The sequence below is a fragment of the Scyliorhinus canicula genome, chromosome 9 (genome assembly GCF_902713615.1).
Source record: "Scyliorhinus canicula chromosome 9, sScyCan1.1, whole genome shotgun sequence".
NCBI lineage: Eukaryota > Metazoa > Chordata > Chondrichthyes > Carcharhiniformes > Scyliorhinidae > Scyliorhinus > Scyliorhinus canicula.
Window position 1 is genome coordinate 103,839,708 of NC_052154.1, and position 10,457 is coordinate 103,850,164.

Here is a 10,457-nt window from a genome sequence, read left to right on the forward strand (position 1 = left end):
TGCTGGAAAATCTCAGCAGGTCTGGCAGCATCTGTAGGGAGAGAAAAGAGCTAGCGTTTTGAGTCCAATGACTCTTTGTCAAAGCTCTGACAAAGAGTCATTGGACTTGAAACGTTTGCTCTTTTGTCTCCCTACAGATGCTACCAGACCTGCTGAGATTTTCCAGCATTTTCTTTTTGGCAACCTGCTCATCTGTTTTTCGGTGATGTTGATTGAGGGACATTAGACACAGGAAAGAACACCCTTGCTCTGCTTCAAGGGCACAGGGTGTACTCAATGTCCATCAGCAAGGGTGGTTCAATAGCACCACTACAACTGAGCTGGCTGGATCTGGAGGACCATTTCTGCTACAATTGGCCTCTGGCAGGTGGTGATATACACTAATAAACTACACCTTGGTACACTGGGGACAATTCCAAAGTTTGCAGATGATACAAAACTTCAAAGCATTATAAACTGTGATGAGGACAGTGCAGAACTCCAAAATGACATTGACAAGTTAGTGGAGTGGGCAAATAGGTGGTGGCAGAGATTCAAGGCAGGAAAATGCGAATGATTCAGTTTGGTCAAAAGAATATGGACAGACAATATAAAATAATGTGTAGAACTCGAAAAGGAGTTCCAGGAGCAGAGAGACCTGGGGGTATATGTGCATAGATCATTGAAGGTGCAAGTGGAGAGAGCAGTTAACAAAGCATATAGAAAGGGTGGCATGGTGGTGCAGTGGTTAGCACTGCTGCCTCACAGAGCCGAGAAAAAGGGTTTGGTCCCGGCCTTCGGTGTCCCTGTGGAGTTTGCACATTCTCCTCATTTCTGTGTGAGTCTCACCCCCACAACCCAAAGATGAGCAGCGTAGGTGGATTGGCCAAGTTAAATTGCCCATTAATTGGAAAAAAATTGGGTACTTTAAATTTATATTAAAAAATTAAAGCATATAGTATTCTGGCCTTTATTCAGTGGGATATTGAGCAAGGAGGTTATGCTGAACTTATACAGGCACTAGTTATACCACAGCTGGAATTATGTGTACAGTTCTGGATGTCAGAACAATATGAAGGCATGAGAATGGTTCCAGGGATGAGGACCTTCAGTTATGAGGATAGATTGGAGAGGTTGGGATTGTTCTCCTTGGAGAGAAGAATGCTAACAGAGGATTTGAAAGAGTTGCTCAAAACTACGAGCGGCCAGGACAGAGGAGATAAGGAGAAACTGTTCCTGCTCATCAAAGGATTGAGAACGTGAGAGCGCAGATTGGAAGTAATTAGTAAAAGAAGTAAAAGTGATAAGAGGAGAATCTTTTTCATGCAGTGAATGGTTAGCGTCTGAAATTCACTGCCTGGGAATGTGGTGGAGGCAGCTTTAATTGAGGCATTCAAAAGGGAATTAAGCAGGTGCCTGAAAAGGAAGAACTTGCAGGGTTACCAGGAGAAGGTAGGGAATGGAACCAGGTATGTTGCTTATTCAGAGAGCCGATGCAGACAAGGTAAGTAGAATGGCCTCCTTCTGCACCATAACGATTCTGCGATTCTCTTGCAGATGCATCTGTATCTAGTCTATATTCACATCATGAAAATGACTTTTCTGTGTGTACCTTAGTGGCACCTCAAACAATGCAGCAATCTTTCAGTAATGCACCAGAATGTCAGCCTCGATTAAGTGTGCTCAGGCCTGGAGTGGGATTTGAACCCTGACCTTGTGACTCAGAGACCAGTTTGGTAACAAAACTGACACAAGTAAAAAACTGAAGAAATTATGAGGAAGAAAGTACAAGACAGAGAGAAAACTGGGAGTCAAAAAACCTGTGCGAGGAAAGTTTGAGCAAATGGCGACACACAAAGAGTGAGAATGAGTGAGAGAAACAGGAGAAGGATAAATAACAGGATGAAATGGAGAGAGTCAGAAAGGAGAAGAGAAGGAGAGACAATGAAAAGACTGTGAAAGAGAGGCAGAGAAAAAAGGAGATGTCACTCAGGCTGCTATGATGTGGAGATGCCGGCGTTGGACTGGGGTGAGCACAGTAAGAAGTCTTACAACACCAGGTTAAAGTCCAACAGGTTTGTTTCAAACACGAGCTTTCGGAGCACGGCTCCTTCTTCAGGTGAATGAAGAAGGAGCCGTGCTCCGAAAGCTCGTGTTTGAAACAAACCTGTTGGACTTTAACCTGGTGTTGTAAGACTTCTTACTGTACTCAGGCTGCTGGAGTGGAATTGAGTCTTAGGGCACGATTTACCGGAAAGATTTCTTTAAAAAAAAATTTTACGTAAGTTTAGCGTATCCAATAATTTTTTTCCAATTAAGGGCCAATTTATTGTGGCCAATCCACCTACCCTGCACATTTTTGGGTTGTGGGGGTGAAACCCACAGAGGCACGGGGAGAATGTGCAAACTCCACACGGACAGCTGGGATCAAACCCGGGTCCTCAGCGCCGTGAGGCAGCAGTGCTAACCACTGCGCCAGCGTGCCACCCTCACCGGAAAGATTTCTTTTTTCTTAAAAAACATTTTATTGGGGTATTTGTAGTTTTTAGAATAATAGCAATAACAGCAACATAAACATGGTACATAGAACATTTTTATCCCTATCTTCGCACCCTCAACAATGAAACAATAGCCTAACCCCCCCGCCCCCAGATTTCTGCCTCTGCTGACATTTTAATTTTCTCTGAGAAAGTCGACGAACGGCTGCCACCTCCGAACAACCCTACATTGACCCTCAGGGTGAACTTTATTTTCTCGAGACTGAGAAACCCAGCCATGTCACTAACCCACGTCTCTAATTTTGGGGGCTTCAAGTCCCTCCACATTAACAGAATTCGTCTCCGGGTTACCCGGGGAGGCAAAGGCCAAAACGTCAAACTGTATTACCCCCTGGACCCCCGGCTCTTCCGACACTCCAAAGATCGCCACCTCTGGACTCGGCACCACCCATGTTTTAAGTACTGTGGACATAGCCTCAGCAAAATCCTGCCAAAACCCTCTAAGCTTTGGGCATGCCCAAACCATGTGGACATGATTTGCTGGGCTTCCCGCACACCTCACACACCTATCCTCTACCCCGAAAAACTTGCTCATCCAGGTCACTGTCATGTGTGCCTGGTGGACTACCTTAAATTGTATCAGGCTAAGCCCGGCACATGATGAGGATGTGTTAACCCTGCTTAAGGCATCCGCCCACAGACCCGCCTGTATCTTTCCCCCAAACTCAACTTCCCACTTGCCCTTTTGTTCCTCTCTGAGTTTCCTCCAACTCCTTAAGTTCTTTGTAGATATCTGATACCTTCCCCTCTCCCACCACCTATGTTCTGGAAACTACCCTGTTCTGTATCCCCCGTGGTGGCAGGAGCGGGAAGGTCGGAACCTGCCTTCTCAGAAAATCCTGTACCTGCAGATACCTAAACCTATTCCCTGCTAGCAGTTCAAATTTCTCCTCCAACTCCTTCAAGCTAGGGAACCTCCCGTCGATAAATAGATCTCCCATTCACTCCATTCCTTCTCTGCCATCTCCGATACCCTCCATCCAGTCTTCCCAGCACAAACCAATGGTTGTTGTAAATCAAGGCCCAGACTGATGCTCCCTCCGCTCTCCTATATTTCCTCCACTGCCCCCAGACTCTCAGGGCCGTCACTACCACCGGGCTTGTGGAGCACCGGGCCGGCGAGAACAGCAGAGGTGCCGTTATCAGTGCCCCCAATGCATCCTTACACAATGTCGCCTCTATTCGCTCCCACATCGAGAACCCCCCCCCCCCCGGTACCCTCCCCCCACTACCCACTTCCTAATCATGGCAATATTAGCCGCCCAGTAGTAGTTACAAAAGTTCAGCAGCGCTAACCCACGCTCCCCCCCGAATACGCTCCTACAACACTTTTACCCATCCACACAAAGCCCAAAATCACCTTATTCACCCGTTTAAAAAAGGCCCTCGGGATAAAAACGGGGAGACACTGAAAGACAAACAGAAATCCGGGGAGGACCGTCATTCTCACGGTCTGTACCCACCCCGCCAGTGACAGCGGGAGCATGTCCATCTCCTAAAGTCCTCCTTCATTTGTTCTACAAGCCGGGACAAGTTTAACTTGTGCAATTCCCGTGCCACCTGGATTCCCAGATAGCGAAAGCTCCTTCCTACCATTCTAAACACGGTAGCATAGTGGGCAGCACGGTAGCATAGTGGTTAGCACAGTTGCTTCACAGCTCCAGGGTCCCAGGTTGGATTGGTGTGCCGGATTTCGGTTATTTCGGACCTGATAATATTTTATTAACAACCTATGCTCTCGGTTAACCCACCAAAAGAGGGAAACCTGTTTTCCTGCCAAGACTTAGAATAGATCTCACGAAGGGAGAATGCTTTTCCGGGTCTCAGAAAGTTACACAGGATTCCAGTTACTTTTTATGGGGAAAGTTCAGATGCGTCACTCATAACTAAATTGTTACCTCTATTGTCGTGGGTCCTTGTCATTTCAGACTTCCTAAATGAATGTCCAGGATTTTAAACTTTGAGAGTAAGTCTATACAGTATAATTTTAATCAAAGTATTTTTATTGTAAAAATACTCCCAATAGATACATACAGAATTGCATAGTTAAAAATATAAATTAATTAAGTCTTTAGTTATCTGTTAATAATATAAAATCGTTAACAGTCCTATGTTATCTGCTAACACACTAACTTCTCTCAATAGAATGAGATATCTGAAACATGGAAAATCCTAAAGTATCTCCTATTAAGTTCTTAATACATTTCTAAGAAGTTAAACAAAAACATACTTACAAAATCTGAGGTTTTGTCTGACGAGGCAAGCTTTTAAGAACAGAACTGACTCACACTCCTGAAGGGGAGTCAGAAGGGGTAACTCTCTGCTAAAATGCCTCCTCTTTATATACATGAAAATTCCATTATCGGTCAAGGATGGCATCTGTTATCTTGTCACTTATTGTTGGTTAATTACCCATAGCCAAATGGCTAATTGGATGTATTATCATTAATACACCTTTTAATGGTCGTAGGGTCTATGTAAATGTCAGGTGTCCTAAGATATAGTAAGAAGTCTTACAACACCAGGTTAAAGTCCAACAGGTTTGTTTCAAACACGAGCTTTCGGAGCACGGCTCCTTCTTCAGGTGAATGGAAAGGCTTGTTCCAGAAATGTTTATATAGACACAGTCAGAGATGCCCCGGAATGCGAGCACCTGCAGGCAATCAAATCATCAAAGATGCAGAGAGAGAGGTAACTCCAGGTTAAAGAGGTGTGAATTGTCCCAAGCCAGTTCAGTCGGTAGGCCTCTGCAAGTCCAGGCTTGTTGGTGGGGGCCGAATGTAATGCGACATGAATCCCAGATCCCGGTTGAGTCCGCATTCATGCGTGCGGAACTTAGCTATAAGTTTTTGCTCAGCAATTTTGCGTTGTCGCGTCTCCTGAAGGCCTCCTTGTAGAATGCTGACCCGGAGATCAGAGGCTGAATGTCCTTGACTGCTGAAGTGTTCCCCAACTGGAAGGGAACAGTCCTGCCTGTTGATAGTCGCACGATGCCCGTTTATTCGTTGTCGCAGTGTCTGCATGGTCTCGCCAATGTACCACGCTTCGGGACATCCTTTCCTGCAGCGTATGAGGTAGACTACATTGGTCGAGTCGCACGAGTATGCGCCGCGTACCTGGTGGGTGGTGTTTCCACGTGTAATGGTGGTGTCCATGTCGATGATCTGGCATGTCTTGCAGAGATTACCCTGGCAGGGTTTTGTGGTGTTTTTTTTTTGTGGCCCCCACCAACAAGCCTGGACTTGCAGAGGCCTACCGACTGAACTGGCTTGGGACAATTCACACCTCTTTAACCTGGAGTTACCTCTCTCTCTGCATCTTTGATGATTTGATTGCCTGCAGGTGCTCGCATTCCGGGGCATCTCTGACTGTGTCTATATAAACATTTCTGGAACAAGCCTTTCCATTCACCTGAAGAAGGAGCCGTGCTCCGAAAGCTCGTGTTTGAAACAAACCTGTTGGACTTTAACCTGGTGTTGTAAGACATTAAAAAAAAGCACAGCCTCCTCGGGACAGCCAGGGAGAGTAGGTATCACTGTGTCCTGGCACTAGTTCCAGATCCACACACCTGTAGCACAGCCCCTCCCCCAGTTTGGGGGATGACTGAACCCCGACCCTGCACCATCTGCCAGCACCCATACCAACCACCATGGCCAGCTGCCGTGGCCACATAGAGCCACCAGCCACCCACTCCCTGTACTGCATGCACCCAACTATCTAACACTGTGCATTTTGTGTGCCCCCCCCCCCCCGACCACCTCGGCGAGGGCGGCGCACAACCGCCATGAGAGAGAGAACACCGGAGGGGGACAGCTGGACCTGCGGCCCCTTACCGCAGATGAGCAGCGGACACTGGACCTGATCGGTGGGCCTGGGGAGACGGCGGTCACCGAGGCAGAAGTCGGCATCAGGTGAACAAGTGAGACCCCGCTGAGTTGCAGTACCCCCTGGCATGTGTGTCACCATCCTCACCAACAACACCCTCACCACATCCACATCCCCCTACACTATCCAGTCCACTGCTCCCACACCTGTCCCCTCACTGCCCCCTCCACCAGCACCCACCACCCAACCTGTGATTCAATCATGCGTCTTGGCGTGTGACTTGCAGGATTACCTGGTGATGTGGCGGGCCCTTCTGCTGCCTCCCACCTCAACCAAAACCCCAACCTTAGGAGGAGAGCAGCGAGGAGGAGGAGGAGGAGGACACGAACATGGACGGGAGTACTTGACCCACAGTCCGAGACACCCTGGAACACCAGTCCGGGACGACACTGACTTCCTGCCATAGCTGTCTCCAACAGCTTCCCAGAGACACTCACTTGGGTTGGGCAATTTAATGAAGAGGCTCCTGGGGTACGATCTGGTGCGTACCACACATGTGCCGCGGTACAGCAGGTGGAGGTAGGAACCGCTGAGAGGGCGGACGGTCGGAGAGCGGGCCTACCCTAGAGACTAGCTGCCATCCCATTGATAGTAGAGATGCAGCAGCAGAGCCAGAGATGACATGAGGAGTGTTGGCAACCATCCAGCGCCTGCAGGTGCAGTTGGAGGAGTTTTGGGGGTCACTGTATTACCACTGCATCACTGTGTTGTCCCTGTCCCACCCCATTTCTCTTCTTCTCCCCACCCCCCACATCCCCACCACCGTCACCCCAAGGATTAGATGGGACCATGTGATGGAATGACCAGCTCGTATGCAGGGATGACTCAGGTGGACGCTGTAAAGTGCTACCTTCACACGATGAGGAGCACCAGAGCTCATCCTAGAGTGGGATGTCATCATCCTCCATCCCATGGGCCAGATCCGATGCTACTGCCAACCCAGGGCCCACAGTCCGTTGTGAGACAGGCTGGAATCACGGAGGGGGTTGCAAGGGGGGGGGGGGGGGGGGGGGGTATAGGTGGGGGTTGCACAGGGAAGGTGTTCATGGCAGGGGGTGACTGGCCGGGAGGGGGTGTGGGGGTGGGATGGATATCCATGCCGCAGGCCAGACCTTCTAGTCGGTGAACCTGGAGATGATTACAGCGTCCCGTGCACATTGTCCCAGGCGCACATGATGTGCGGTCTCCTGTGCCAGCCCAGGCCCGAGACCTGCCCATCCTCCCCCTCCCTTGCCCCCTCCTCATCGAACGAGGCCTTGCATTCACCTCACTCCGCATGTCGCCCCTCTGCTGTGCAATGTTGTGGAGGACGCAGCAGGCCAGCACGAATTGGGAGACTCTCCTAGTGCTCTACTGGAGGGTCCCCTTGAGAGCAGGCACTGAAACTGCATCTTCAGGATGCCGAATCACCGCTTGGTCACGCCCCTGGTCGCTGCATGAATATCATTGTAGCGGGTCTCTGCATCAATCTGTGGCCTCTGGATGGGCGTCATCAGCCACGACTTCAGTAGATAAGCTGTCGCCCAGGAACCAACCCCTCAGCCAGGTGTGGGCCTTGAATAGGTCAGGAATTGTTGATGTGCCAGGATGAAGTCGTCGTGCACACGGCCTGGGTATCGGGTGCAGATGTGCATGATGTGCAGCTCATGGTCACACACCAGCTGCATGTTCATGGAGTGGAACCCCTTTTGGTTTGTGAAGATTGGCCTGTCATGGGCTGGTGCTCATAGAGGGACATGCATCCCATTGATCACCTCCTGAACCTGCGGCATCTTGGCAATGACGGCGAAGCCCGCTGCCTGGGCATCCTAGTGGGCTCAGTCCACATCGAGTTTGATATATTATGGCGACCATTGGGCCTCCATGACGGCGCAAATGCACCTGTGCACTGAGCTCTGTGAGATTTCGGACAGGTCCCCACTTGCCGCCTGGAAGAACCCCGTGGTGTAAAAGTTCAGGGTTACCGTCATCTTGACAGCCACCGGGAGCAGGTGTCCTCCCCCATTGGCCCGCAGTGCCATGTGCTCCATGATCCCAGGGGCTGGATTAGCGCTGGGCTAAAGAGCTGGCTTTGAAAGCAGACCAAGGCAGGCCAACAGCACGGTTCAATTCCCGTACCAGCCTCCCCGAACAGGCGCCGGAATGTGTCCGCTGCTCATCTGCGGTAAGGGGCCGCAGGTCCAGCTGTCCCCCTCCGGTGTTCTCTCTCTCATGGCGGTTGTGCGCCGCCCTCGCCGAGGTGGTCGGGGGGGGGGGCACACAAAATGCACAGTGTTAGATAGTTGGGTGCATGCAGTACAGGGAGTGGGTGGCTGGTGGCTCTATGTGGCCACGGCAGCTGGCCATGGTGGTTGGTATGGGTGCTGGCAGATGGTGCAGGGTCGGGGTTCAGTCATCCCCCAAACTGGGGGAGGGGCGGTGCTACAGGTGTGTGGATCTGGAACTAGTGCCAGGACACAGTGATACCTACTCTCCCTGGCTGTCCCGAGGAGGCTGTGCTTTTTTTTAATGTCTTACAACACCAGGTTAAAGTCCAACAGGTTTGTTTCAAACACGAGCTTTCGGAGCACGGCTCCTTCTTCAGGTGAATGGAAAGGCTTGTTCCAGAAATGTTTATATAGACACAGTCAGAGATGCCCCGGAATGCGAGCACCTGCAGGCAATCAAATCATCAAAGATGCAGAGAGAGAGGTAACTCCAGGTTAAAGAGGTGTGAATTGTCCCAAGCCAGTTCAGTCGGTAGGCCTCTGCAAGTCCAGGCTTGTTGGTGGGGGCCACAAAAAAAAAACACCACAAAACCCTGCCAGGGTAATCTCTGCAAGACATGCCAGATCATCGACATGGACACCACCATTACACGTGGAAACACCACCCACCAGGTACGCGGCGCATACTCGTGCGACTCGACCAATGTAGTCTACCTCATACGCTGCAGGAAAGGATGTCCCGAAGCGTGGTACATTGGCGAGACCATGCAGACACTGCGACAACGAATAAACGGGCATCGTGCGACTATCAACAGGCAGGACTGTTCCCTTCCAGTTGGGGAACACTTCAGCAGTCAAGGACATTCAGCCTCTGATCTCCGGGTCAGCATTCTACAAGGAGGCCTTCAGGAGACGCGACAACGCAAAATTGCTGAGCAAAAACTTATAGCTAAGTTCCGCACGCATGAATGCGGACTCAACCGGGATCTGGGATTCATGTCGCATTACATTCGGCCCCCACCAACAAGCCTGGACTTGCAGAGGCCTACCGACTGAACTGGCTTGGGACAATTCACACCTCTTTAACCTGGAGTTACCTCTCTCTCTGCATCTTTGATGATTTGATTGCCTGCAGGTGCTCGCATTCCGGGGCATCTCTGACTGTGTCTATATAAACATTTCTGGAACAAGCCTTTCCATTCACCTGAAGAAGGAGCCGTGCTCCGAAAGCTCGTGTTTGAAACAAACCTGTTGGACTTTAACCTGGTGTTGTAAGACTTCTTACTGTGCTCACCCCAGTCCAACGCCGGCATCTCCACATCATGGCTACCATTGACACCGCAAACTGCCGGCTCAAAGTGGAGAGGATCTCCAGGAAGATCGCGCATATAGACACTGACATTCAGTTTCTACAAAGATGCAAAAAAGCAGACAAGATCCCGAAAGGACTACAGATCAAAAACCCACTCAAGTCGACTTACAACCCAGACTACGCTGAAAGACTCTGCCACCGCACCTCTGTCACACTCCTCAAACACCTCGTACACCAACTCTACAGCAGTCGACGCAACCTGGAAACCAAGAGAGAGGCCATATTCTCAACTTGCGCTCAGGACACAGCAGACCAGCTGCGGAACACCGCCAAACAGATGAGACAGCAATACTATGCCACCTACATGCACACCAAGAACAGGAAGCTTGAGAAACTTGGCATCACCACCAGCAGCAATCAAGCTTCTCCCGGTACAACAGTCGAAAACAATACAGGGAAATCCATTGTCAACTTGTCAGACTACACCCTTCAACCAGACGAAATCGAAGTCCTCAG